Raw genomic sequence first — 12,716 nt, 5'->3', positions numbered from 1 at the left:
ATATAAATATATATGATTAAATAAATTATATAAATTATATATAAATAAATTGCCATAAAATATATATGACTTTTGAATTTAAGTTCTCTTAAAAATTTCATTATTGTCTCTTAACATGCTACAGAACAACAATGGATGGTGAGGAATAACAGACTTCTGGATATACTGTATATTTCAAAATGCTTTATATCCAGATAAAATTATGATAATTAAGGACACTGCTTCTACTATAATGCTAATGTCACTGATATTCTCCTATGGATGTTCAATAACCAAAGTTTGGAGACCAAAGCTACAAAGGTAACTGGGAAAAGAGGTCAGCCACTATTTTGACCCCAGTTTTCCAATGTCAATGAGGACCCCAGGCATGAGGGAGCCTGTTCTGTAACATTTTACAGCTATTGCAAGTTACACAACCTCCTGAACAAGGGGATTGCTGAGCCTCAGGAGATGGGATCACAGAAAGCAGTGTACCAAAGGAGGATCCATAGAGGAGAGTTTCCCTCACTTTCATCGGGAGCAACTGGTCCAACAGAGGCTGTGACTCACTCTAAAAGCTGATGCTGGCAGAAGAACTGAGAGGCTCTATACATGGTTCCAAAGTAAATCCTGAGGAGACTTAAGAGATCTTGATAGGCAGCAAGAGCAATTTTAATTAATACAGGTCTCAATTTAACTTGGTCTTGAATATTCAGCAGAAAAGTACAACCAAAAGATGTATAAAACAATGTCATGATAAGATATATAGAGGAAGGGGGCTCCAATCACTATCCCCTTCTGGCAGTTTCTAGCTATATCAGCAATTAATAACTATTATGGAGTACTAAGAACAAATTACAATAAAATTATAAAAGTTCATAACTGCTAAACTATAACATGACTTATATCTGAGGTCCATTATATTATCTCTCTAGAGAGAACTCCTGACTGCAGTTTTCCCTTACATCCATCCTTTTCAACTTGAAGTGGTTAACATGGAATCTACATCCATTCTCTTCTAATCACAGTTATGGATTTCTTCATGAGGGGAATGTTACAGATAGCTAAATTATTTAGATCCACGTAGTCACTTTTCTTTAAAAACACAATTAAAAAAACAAAAATGGGGAAATATGGTTACCTTAATGTGCACAATTTGACACTGCTATCTTTACCTTAAAAACTTTAAAACTAGTTACAGAAAGTAAATACTCTCCATGAGAACTTCATTGGCAAAAGGGCAAATCTGACAAGCACACCTAGGGCTCAAGTTCTACAGGACATTCAAGCAGGACAGTGGGGTGGTCCAGCATCCACAGTAATATGGGGTTGGAGGTATATTTATATGTTAACAGACAGTGGACTAGCATTATGGTTTCTATCCAAGAATTCATGATCATACAGAGAAGAACATCTCAGCCCTGTGGTGGAACATGTTCTTGTCTGGCCCTCCAGTGTAAGCATCCTTGAGGATGACCCTAGAGGAAAGTCCAACACTTCAAATTCTGAGGTTTATGCAAGCTATAGAATCCATGACATGTGGATAACTAAATAAAACAGCACAGGAGGTTCACACATAGATGATACAACAGGGCCTCCCACAACCTCCTGAAAATATGCAACCTCCTCCTGTTACTATGATGATGAAGAGAGTCTTGATGCTGTTTTAACTGCTGCAATCACATAAACAAAAAGAGGGAAATGTTGGAGAACACATATTACAAATTGACATAGAATCTGTCTGAGGCCCTCCTTTCCCTGTCTTGTGGGCTGATTCTGGAATGTACAGGAAAATCCCACCTCTTTTTAACCATTCCTTGGTTGATGAACATTTGGATTGCTTCCAAGATTGGGTTACTACAAATTGTGCTGCTATAAACATGAGTGCACATATATTGTTGTGGTGCTAAGGAGATGTTTAAAGTAATTGTTTTTTGCATTTACATGGAGCATTGTTTTGATTTACGTTGCAATCATAGTCAGAAAATAGGTCCTGGTGATTCTATTTATAGTTGCCACCCTACAGATTTCTCAGTAATCCCTGCATTTGACTAAAATGTTTTCTGTGGCCTAGACTAGATGCCAAAGACAAGCTCTGTTCAGGACTGCAAATTATAAATTGACATAGACTTTGTTTGAGGCCTTCCTTGCCCTGTCTTGTGGGCTGGTTTTGGAATATGTAGATCTTGCTTCCTCTCAGTCATGAGGCTGTGATTAAGTCTGGTGAAGGCAATACAAGGAAAGCCAATACCCAGACATGGGAATGAATCTCAAGTTGTTTCTTTTATGATGTCAAACTGTCCCATTCAACCACTGCTTCTGTGCTGTTCCAGGAAAAGTACCTTACATTGCCTCTTCCACTTATCCAATAAAATGGTGGCTAGCTTGAGATTCTTGGTTTTTATTCCCAGAGAACATTGATAGCCCTATTATTTTGTGAGTTTTGTCCCTCTTTTTGCTTGCTCTGTGTGCCATAACTCTGGGAAAGTGATGAGAGACACACTGCAGGTGTCCCTGATAATTAGTACTTTGGAAAAATTTTCTGATACAGACCATTTTTTTCTTCATTTTTATCCTAATACCACTGCCCTTTTTAAGGCCACCTCTCACATTTATTCTTAGCCTAGAATTTTTCTGGTGAGAAGACTGACAAAACAAATCTAATCTTTTCTTCCTGGTTGGAATGCTGCCTAAAAGAAAAGAAACCTTAATTGTAAATTCACAGATGATAAAAATAAAGCTGAAGAGTCTTTCTCTATGACTGTCATTTTCTTACCTGTACAAAGTTAATCAAGGTTTACAATCAGATAGGTAACCAAACTAGTAATTTCTGCCTCTTGACCATGATGTGGGTAAAATTTGCATCTTAGAAAGGCAGTTTATGATTCAGGACCAAAAGCTCAATCACAGCTGCTCTGGGAGTCCATAGTCTGTGTGTACCCCATTCTCTAAGCCTGAAGTTTCATTAATTTCATTTTTATGCATTTTTAACTCCCTGAATGAAAGCAAAAACTGACATCATATAGCATCAAGAACACAAGGTCATGACCAAAGAACCTAAGGTCATGACCCCCACACACACCAGAGTTCAGCTCACCAATTCATTTCAAGGTAGGAGAGGCAAACAGTGTATCACCATTTTCTCCTTGCTTGTCTTTTCAGAGACTGGGCAAGAATGCTGACACTCTGCAAGCTATTCTGAGACACTACTTCCTCAGTACTCACTGTTAGAGATGTTTCAGGTCACCATAACCTAAGGAGCAGTAAAAGGGGGGGGGGGCATCCAGCAAACAATCTGCAGATCTCTGCCTCTCTTAAGCCATAAAAGCTGAGTCTTAACAATCCTTACCAATGCCTGGTGGGTGGGACCCTTGGAGGAATCAACTCCCTGCCTTTGTGCCTGTTTGCTTTCCCTCCCCCCTTTTCTTCTTCCTTTTTTTTTCTTTACTTCCTTCCCGGGCCAACTAAGAACAAGCATTCCTGCAGGCCTCCCCAATGAGCTGCAAATCCTAGCCACCCCAAGTGATTCATCGGCCCCTTCCCTTGAGCTCTTAGGTAGGAAGCCAAGAACCTCAGAAAGATCTGAGAAGTTTCCCAGCACTTCAAGCTTGGCATTGGTCCTGAAACCAGATGAAGAAGTCAGGCTGCCTGAACTGAAGGAGTTCCCTAGTCTAGAGAAAGTTTTTAAAAAGGACAGTTTGGATTATAGCTTTCCTGACTCACAGTGTTGGGAGGTATAGAGAGGCAGGACTCCAGAACTGACTGGATAGAGCCTCAGCCTCTCAATCAGGAGCAATGGATTACAGTCTTGATTTTGTACTCTTGAAAGTACTATTTCCTCTCTTGGTTTCTGAATCATTCTGAAACAGAAACAAGTCTTCCAACATACTCTCTTAATGTGGAATATATCTAATTTTTAAAAATAGGTAATATGTTGACACTTGGTTGCTAAAATATTCTGAGAGATCTTAGTGGTAGCACTGTGAAAGCAAGACCACTTGAAAAAGGGCAGATAATTCTTCAATATTTTTCATGTATTTTTCCTTCAACAAACAAGGGGTTAGGTATTTCTAAGATTCTTAACCTCTTAAATCTTATTTCCCTTTTTGAAATCTTGTCATGTCTCTGGGATCTACAGAGTGGTAGCCAGAGAGTCTCTACATACTCTACTTCTGTAACTTTCCAGAGTGTTTATTATTGTGCCACTGAATTTCTTTCCTGTCCATCTTGGTGAGAATACTTAAGAGTTGTATGTTTTTTCTCAATGCAAAATACTGGTTCTGTTTCTCTATGTGAATATATACCTCTATTTACTCATCTCTTTAATATTGCTATATGCTTATCTACTACCTACCTACTTACCTACCTAACATTTAAAGAATTAGATTTTCTTATGCCAGTGGAAAATAAGATCAATTAACTAGTTGAAAATTTCTCTTCTGATTCTAATCTCATTCTTATGGGTCTCTTTTCATATAAAATGAGTCCAAATTTAAATTAATAAGTTCATTTCATTCACTGGTAACAAAAGCAGACAAATAACATCTCTTCTTTTTTCAAATGAGGAGCTATTCCTAATATAGAGTGATGAAGCTATCTTGCTATGGTCCATGAAAAAAATCGACCCTAAATCAGAAATCACAATAGGTATTTAAAGTATCCAGTCAAAGCCTGTTTTTCTTCAACAGACATTTCAGGTGTCAAAGTGCATTTACAAACTTTCCCTCTCCAACCATCCATCTCCCAAGCAGTGAGGAATTGGAGACCAGGAAGGAAAAACTAGATGGGAGCTTCAGGCAGTCTAATGGCCTATATTACCAAACAGGCAGATGAGAAAAGCAGTCCTTCATCATCCATTTCTTTTGCTTGATCAGGCTAAGACCTTGCCAAAGGTTTTTGATTGTGCCTTTATGATCTCATCTTTTTCAAAATACCTGTAGGCCAAAAGAAATACCTAGTAGCTCTATTTCATAAGTAGCTGTGGTTACATAACTCATTACATAACTTAGCAGTCACTTAAAATAGTACACATATAGAGAAAAAACTTGTCATATATATGTATTGTAAAAAATATTTATATTTCATCTTACCTAGTAATTCTTAAGGAAGTGTACAATTTTTAAGATATTGGAATTTGATAGATGGCCTCCATCACCCTCATTTCCTGTTACACATGAATTTTCATATACTTTCTGATTTTTATCACAGCAGCCCTCAAAATAAATGTAGTATAATACAGTGATGGAATAGGGAACTACCTCAGGCTAACAGCTTATGGAATGTTTGACAGATGTCAAGTATCACAATGCTTCCCTTTAAAATTTAAACTACCCTACAATGTCCTTGTGAGTTTACTGTGGTGCCCTAAAGAAATGAAGCTCATAATATGGGAACTCAAGTAATAGATTAATGGATTTTTGGACTTTCATAGACACAAATTCCTCCCATCCGCCTTCATTGGGTGAAATGGGTTTCCTTAGCTCTATTTCCACAATGGATTCTTTGCTGTAATATTAATCTGAGATAAGAAGAGTATGACTCCATTATTCATAAAATTGCCATTGAAAATATGTTCTCCTATTCCCATTATATGCTTCCCATAGTAGCTAGGGAAATATTTTTTTACAGTGCACATGTATCATATGAAAAATACTGATATATGAAGAATACTGACAACAGCAAGTAGAGGTGAGAATGTAGAGTAATGGGAACTCATGTACATCATTAGTGGACATGTGAAGTGACCCTACCACTTAGTGAAGATGACAATCACTATCTATTAAAATTGCATGTACACATGCTCTGTAATGTACCTCTTCCACAACAAATTATATAATCTGAAAACTAGCATACCTATGCACCATAATATCTGTTCATGTACCAGAAAGGTCAGGATAGTACAGACATTCTCTGACTTAACATAGTTGAATTTATAATTTACTTTTACTTTATTGTGGGGAAAAGCAATACTTATTTAGCAGAAATTATGCTTTAATTTTTGTGTTTCAGGGGAACTATAGCTAATTATTACAATATCATTTTATAGTATTGAAAAATCATAAGAATCTGCAACTCCCAATCAGACATGTGATCACGAGAACAAGCAAATGATATTCTATATGATTCTGTGTTGCTAAGCTATTATGTTCAGCAAGGTAAGTATATTAAATCCATTTTCAACTTACGGTATTTTCAACTTACAATAGGTTTATTAGGATTCAAATACATTGCATTTAAAGGAAAAACTGTATTGTTTATAATTGCACCCATTTTGAGCAACCTAAATGTGTAGGTAGAGTAGAGTAAATAAACATTTTTCCATAATAGAATACTGTATGACAATGGAAATAAAGGAATTTAGTTATATGAAAACACTGATATTTATCTGGTAAGCAGAATTTTGAGAAAAAGAATAGACATTCTATGACTCAATTTACAGAAATTCTGTAAAAACATAAATATAAGTATATATTTGCAAATATATATGGAGGAGAGTATAACACTTTTCAAAAGATACATTTCTGAGTCTCCCCAAAAAAGGTTGATTCAGTGTGGCTGAGGTTGAACCACCAGATATACTTGGCTTCAATGAACCCAAAAGTAACAGTGCAGAGCATAAGTGGTTGATATTTCTTCTTGATATCCCCAGTTACTTTTATGTCAACAGGGCCTAGTAGAAGTGGTTATTTCACCCCAATATAGCAGCAATAAATAAATTTGAATTAGCTTTTCAATGTGGGAAATAGAACCAGTAAGGGACGGGTCTGATACCCTTCTCAGAGGGAGAAAGAAAATGTCCTGTTTTCACTAAGAAGATGTAAATATAGAAGGGGTAATTGGATTTCTTACTTTTTCCATCTACAATGTGGCAATGTTAGTGAACCAGTTTTACGGAGGTGTCATCAATAGGACTCAATTGAGAAGCTGAAGGTCCATAACTACATAATTCATGCACTGCATCTCAATAAAGGGGAGCTATGTCTTTAAAAACAGATAAAATATTTAATGAGGCTCAAATTAGAATAATAAAACATGCAAAATATAAGACTGCAATAAAAAATCACATACCAGAACAAATAGGAAAATCACAACTTATATGAGAAAAGAAAGTCAATTGACACAATAAGATAATTCAGATGTTGGAATTATTCCAGGATTTTAAACTCTCCAGAAAACATTTCTACAAGCAATTTCAAATTCACTTTAACCAAACAAAAATCTTGGAAAAATTTAGAAAGAAAAATAAGTTAAAAAAAAGACTAATTTAAAATTGTATAATAAAAAAACATACAGTAGAAGAAACCAAAGTTTTCACAAGTTGAGCTCAATAGTAGAGATGGTAGAGGATAAAATGAGAAGCAAGACAATACAATACAATTTGAAGGATATGAATAATAGAAAATAGCTTGAAAAATGAGCAGAGCACTGAGATCCTAGAGAACAATAAAAAAAGATTCAATATTTGTATTATTGTGGTTCAAGAAATGGAGTACAGTAGGGTATAATACAATATATATTTAAGTAGTAAAAGAATAGAACTGTAGGTCTAGAATTCTATATTTTAAAAAAGGTATATTATCTACCCAGGTCATGCCCAGTGACCTTCTTTCAAACCTGGAAACTCAGCTGGTGGATGGGGTGAGTGCTGTGCACCATCCTGAGCCCCAGGAGACTTTAAGATAATCACTTCCAGTGCTCAAGGACCCAACCAGATCCCAGCCACACTAAGCTGTGCTCAGCAGGTTCCAGCACTTCCCAGGCCATGCCTAGGGACCTTCTTTCAAACTAGGAAACTCAGCTCATGGCTGGGGTGAATCCTGTGCACCATCCTGAACACCAGGAGATTTTAATATCATCACTTCCAGTGCTCAAAGACCTTCCCAGATCCCAGTCATGCTAGGCTGTGCTCTACAGGGTTCAGGCTTGCCCAGGCCATGCCCAGCAACCTTCTTTCAAATCTGGAAACTCAACTGTCAGCTGGGGTGAATCCTGTGCGCCACCCTGAGCCCCAGGAGACTTTAAGATCATCGCTCCCAGTGCTCAAGGACCCAACCAGCTCCCACATTAGACTAGCCATGGGAGGTTTTGCAGACCCACTACATTATGCCCAGCAACCCTCTTCAATCAGGGGCATTGAAAGCAGGTGAAGTGAGTTCCAGGGCATTGGTCTTCACCACAGGAGAGATTTAGTCCATCATCCACATTGGTTAGGTGCATGCCCAACTACCTGAAACACTGAAGGTGGCACGGGAGGGCCTGGGGGTCTGACTGGAACATGCTCAACAAACTCCATTCAGTCCCAGGAACCACAAGCATAGGAGATGATTTTCAACACACTCAGGGAAAGCCTTGACACAACACTCGAAACACAGAAATATAGGAAAATGACAAAATGAAAGACCAAAATGCAATCTCAAAATTCCAACAGATCCCAAGAAAGTCTAGGAGCCATGTACATAAAAAAAAATGTATACCATACACCTGGAATACCTGAAATAATAGCAACTCAAATAAAGAAGCAACTCTAGAAAGCTTTAAAGGAATTCAAACTAGAAATAATCTCCCAGGTAAAAGAAGAAATGATAAAAGTAATGAAAGAGATGCTGAACACATCTAAAGAAGACACAGTTAAAAATTTACAGGAACAAAACAAAAACATAGAATCCCTGGATGAACAATTTAAGAAACAAACAGAATGCATGAACCAGATTCAATGATATATAGAGGAAATCAAAAATTCAAATGAAAGTTGTCAAAACCAACTCAACAAAACTGAAGATAGAACTTCAGACCTCAAAGATAATATTGCAGCTAGTGAAAAGGAAAGGACAGATCTTTTAAAAATAACAAGAAATCAGGAAATAAGAATTCAACAGCTGCAAGATGATGCAAAAAAAACCAACATAAGATTGATAGGGATAAATGAAAAAGAAGGGAACAACACAAATGACATCGAGACTATTTACAGAAGTAATAGCTGAAAATTTCCCAAACATGAGAACGGAAACCGACATTAGAATTAGTGAAGCATATAGAACTCCAAATAGCCATAACCAAAATAAAACTACACCCAGACATATGATAATCACCATCTGTTGTAATCAGGGGTTGCACACAGAGAACAATTAGGTTCAGGACATGGAATTTAATATTTTTATAATGCTCACCAGGAGTTAACACAGGAAAATGCAGGAAATCTATCCATAACACCAAAGACATAGATTATTTAGTCCAGAGCCTAAACCACACAGCACATCGCCCACATGAGTCCAGATAAAAACCCAGAACTTAGGACAATGCCTCCCACGAGTCCAACTGGAGGCCCAGAGCCCACAAGGACTCACACCAATTGCTTTTATGGATCTGTGCCGGGAAGACCCAAGGGTCAGCAGTGGAAGCCAGAAAGTCTATGCCAGCAGGATGAAGGAGCTGTGCTAGTGGGATGAGGGTTCTATGCTGGAGCGGAGAAGTCACACTCACAACAAAGACCAGGGCTATCCTGAAAGGCATCACAGCCATCCTCAGTGACATGGAGGCCCCGAGCTCCTCTGTTGACAAGCACAGTCGGGTACATGCCAGGAAGCAGCATGACAAGTTCATCCTGGAGACCAAGCAGCACATGTATTCCCCTCCAGAGCCAGGAAGCAATGCTCGATGTGAGAACCAAAGTTTCTCAAGGAGAACCAACAGTCAGACAGCAACTTGTAGGAGAACCCACAATGCCTCCTTAATGCCTCAACCTTTCAACACCTCCCTTCTTCACCACCTGTTTGTCCTGGCAACTTTTCTCAGGTGGAGCACCTTCACTCAGTGTGATGCTGATGTAATCCAGCTGGTGTTAAGTTGACCACCAGTTCTTAATCCATAACACTATCCCAGAAATCCAACATAAGAATAGAATACTAAGAACTGTCAGAGAGAAAAAAAACAGATAACCTATAAAGGAAAGCCTATCAGACTTACAGCAGACTTCTCAACACAAACAATGAAGTCAAGAAGATCATGGAGGGAAGTATTTCAGATCATAAAGGATAATGATTTCCAACCTAAACTGATGTGCCCTGCAAAACTGTCCTTCAAAATTGATGGAGAAATAAGATACTTCCATGACAAAGAACAGCTAAAGAACTTCATGATCACTAAAAAAATCCTGCAAAGAATACTAAAAGACAGCCTAGAGACACATAGGAAAAAGCCACTAAGCAAAGTAGACAAACACAATGGAAAGATAAAAATGTGACAGCAAAAATATAACATCAACAATAAACTGGTATATAACAGTTATAACCATTAATGTAAATGGTCACAGTTCACCAACTAAATGAAACAGACTGGCAGAATGGATCAAGAAACAGCATCCAACCATATGCTGTCTACAAGAAACCCATATAACCCAAAAGAAAACTCACAGACTGAAAGTCAAAGCATGGAAAACAGTACTTCATGCAACAGGAACAGAAAAAAAAAATGGGGGTAACTACTCTGTTCACACATAATGTGAACTTCAAACCAAGAATGATCCTAAGAGATAAAGAAGGTCACTACATACTGGTTAGGGGAAAACTTCATCAGGAAGGGATAATTATCTTAAATATACATGCACCAAATTTCAGAGCACCCAGTTATAAAAAGCAAGTATTAATAGAAATGAAAAATCAAATTAGCAATAACAAAATGGTAACAGGAGATCATAAAACACCATTGACACCAAGGGACAGATGAACTAGACAGAAAATCAGAATAGAAATAACAGAACTGAATCACTCCTGTGAACAAATGGACTTGATAGACATATACAGAGTGTTCCATCCAACGACATCAGAATATACATTCCTCTCAGCAGCACAAGGGACATTCTCTAAAATAGACCATATACTAGCTCACAGAACATATTTCAATAAGTGCAAAACAACTGAAATTATCCCATGCATGTTACCATATCATAGTGCCATGAAACTAGACATTAATTAAAAAGAAACTGCAATAAAACCCACAAACACAAGGAAATTGAATAATAAACTATTGAGAAATCAGTGGGTCACAGAGGAAATTAAAGGAGAAGTGAAACAATACCTAAAAGCAAACTAAAATACAAATACAATTTACCAGAATCTGTAGGATGCACAAAAGTAATCCTCAAAGGAAATTTTATTGCACTGAGTTCCCACATCAGGAAAACAGAACGAATACAAATAAACAACCTAATTCTATACCTCAAACGTCTAGGAAAAGAAGAGCAAGTAAAGCCCAAATACAAAAGAATGGAGGAAATTATAAAAATCAGATCAGAAATTAATACGATGGAGACTACAAAAACAATCCAAAAAATCAATGAATCAAACAGTTGGTCTTTGAAAGAATAAAAAAAAAATTGAGAAGCCCCTAGCCAACATTATTTTAAAAAGGAAAGAAAAAGCTAAAATTCATGCAGTAAGGAATGAAAAAGCCAACATCAATACAAACTCTATGGAAATACAGGAGATCATCATCACCTATTTCAAAAACCTCTACTCTCATAAGTTTAATAACACAAAAGAAATTGACAGATTCTTAAAAACATATGAAGTGTACAAAACCTGGGTCAAGAAGATGTAAAACTGCTGAATAGCCCAATGTCTATTAATGAAATTGAAAATGTAATGAGGTCTCTATCTACATACAAGAAGCCAGGCCCAGATGGATTCACTGTGGAATTCTACAAGAAATACAAAGAAGATTTAATGCAGACACTCCTCAAACTGTTCAATGAAACAGAAAGGAAAGCAATTCTTCCTAAGTCATTCCTGGATGCAAATATTACTCTATTACCAAAACCTAAGAAAGACCCAACTAAAAAAGAGAATACAGGCTAATCTCCCTAATGAACACAGACGCAAAAATCCTCACTAAGATATTGCCAAACAGAAATTGAACAAAAGAATAAAATATTAAAAGCTGTCAAGGCAGCAGAGATGGTTCAACATTTGTAAATCAATAAATATAATCCACCATATCAATAAAACCAAAAGTAAGAATCGCATGATCATATTTTTAAATTTTATTTAAAAGGAAAAAGAGAAAAACACAACAGAAAACAAAGTGGTGTAAGGGTACAAGTAATACAGAACTACAAAAAAAAAACAGTAAGAAATCACCAGTTAATAGATTACATATTACCATCTTAGAAATAGTTGCTCAAATCACAGTATCAAAGAATACAAAGTGGACATTCAAACAGTGAGACTGCAAACAGTTGTGTTCAATGATCCAACCAAAAACATTAATATGGTCAGCTATATAACACCCCTAAACACACTTGCTGTTGTATCCTTTAGAGCTCTTTTTTTCCCTCTCTATTTTACAAAAAAAATTTACACATTTTGAGTTTTATTACTTCTTAGTTCTTATTACTTTTTTGGGGGGGGAGAGAATAAAGTCAAATATGGCAAAACAAAGCTGTCAGTCAAAACCAAGGATAGACATAGCACATGATGTAAAACAGAGTACAAGGTTATCAACAATGGTTATCAACGATGTCTCTTGTTTCCTTAAAAAGAATTGTCTATCTCATTAGATATTATAAAGTTGAACAAAACAGTAGACAACAAGACCAGTAAAAGTTAGGCATTGTAAACATTACAGGATGTCCAAAGGAGACAATAGTCAAACCAGCATGGGCATCTTAGTGAATCTTATTGCCTTCAAAGTAGTTGCCTATATCCTCAAACTTGATGCTATCATACAGAATGGAACAGAGT

This window comes from Cavia porcellus, unplaced genomic scaffold (assembly GCF_034190915.1).
Source record: "Cavia porcellus strain 051 isolate PalLab524CR breed Dunkin Hartley unplaced genomic scaffold, mCavPor4.1 scaffold_3, whole genome shotgun sequence".
In the NCBI taxonomy this organism is placed as follows: domain Eukaryota; kingdom Metazoa; phylum Chordata; class Mammalia; order Rodentia; family Caviidae; genus Cavia; species Cavia porcellus.
The sequence above is the reverse complement of the archived record's forward strand: the minus strand, read 5'-3'. Positions refer to the sequence as shown.